Source organism: Biomphalaria glabrata, chromosome 15, assembly GCF_947242115.1.
Source record: "Biomphalaria glabrata chromosome 15, xgBioGlab47.1, whole genome shotgun sequence".
NCBI classification, from domain to species: domain Eukaryota; kingdom Metazoa; phylum Mollusca; class Gastropoda; family Planorbidae; genus Biomphalaria; species Biomphalaria glabrata.
Genome location: NC_074725.1, coordinates 8,293,030 through 8,294,077, shown reverse-complemented (window position 1 = coordinate 8,294,077; position 1,048 = coordinate 8,293,030).

Sequence of the window (1,048 nt, the reverse complement as noted above, 5' to 3'; positions counted from 1 at the left end):
TCAATCATCTAGCAAAACTTTAGTGTACTTCAGAAAACTACTTGTTACCCATATAGACCTAACAGAGAGTAAAGAAAATGTTTCATTGCTTCTGTCCATTAAGGCTAGAAATGAACAGTACAACAATCTTTTTTTTCTTACTTTATAAATCTGTGGGATAGAAATATTTCTACCAATTGTTTTTGTTTAGCTATGATCCTATCACTTGTCTGGACCATTTGTGAAAGGGAGAGGGATGAAAGGGGTATAATAGTAAAAGTTTACGTGGTCGATTTTTTACATGCATAAACAAATGTTTATTCAGGTCTGAGTCCTCATGGGCACTAATTCAACGTATACCACCACATCTGTCAAGTACGATTTCTTTCCCTTGTTCGAGATACCAAACAAAATAATTAATTATTAATAATAACTAATTGTCTAACTTTAGCGGCTCCCGAAAGGGAAATAAAATGTTGTAAAATGTTTTACATGTTTCGGATGTTCCTTCAGAGTTGAAGATAATTCATTCCTAGTCCAAACCTCCCGCAGGACGACGGGGGATGGGAGCGGGGAGGGTTTGAACCCGGGACCATCGATAAATCTGAACGACAGTCTAGCGTGCAAACTGCACGACCAGGCAGCCAATACGCACTATTAGTTTTGTGTGTAATGTCTGTCCGCCATCTGTCCCGTTTAGATATCGTAAACTAGAAAAGATATCGAAAATCCGACATCATGATATTGTATTAACTCCAGTGGCGGACCGAAAGGGTTAATGTATGTGCGGCCTACTGATACACACAGGTCAACGGCTGTTGAACAAGGGACAGTCCTGCTAGTTCACGCAAATATGACCCATGTTGTGGTCATGTGACCGAAAGCCTTCACGGAAGAGGCACAGTGTGTAACAATAGACAGTTGAGTCCAGGACAGCAAGGCAGTAAGGACTGTGTGGTACCTTTGAGTCCTCAAAAATCTAGCTGTACGAGCTAGAGAAAGACTTGTAGTGTTAGTAGGCAGTTCTGTTGTGTTAAAGCATTTGAAGTTAGTGAAGCCGATAAAGTGT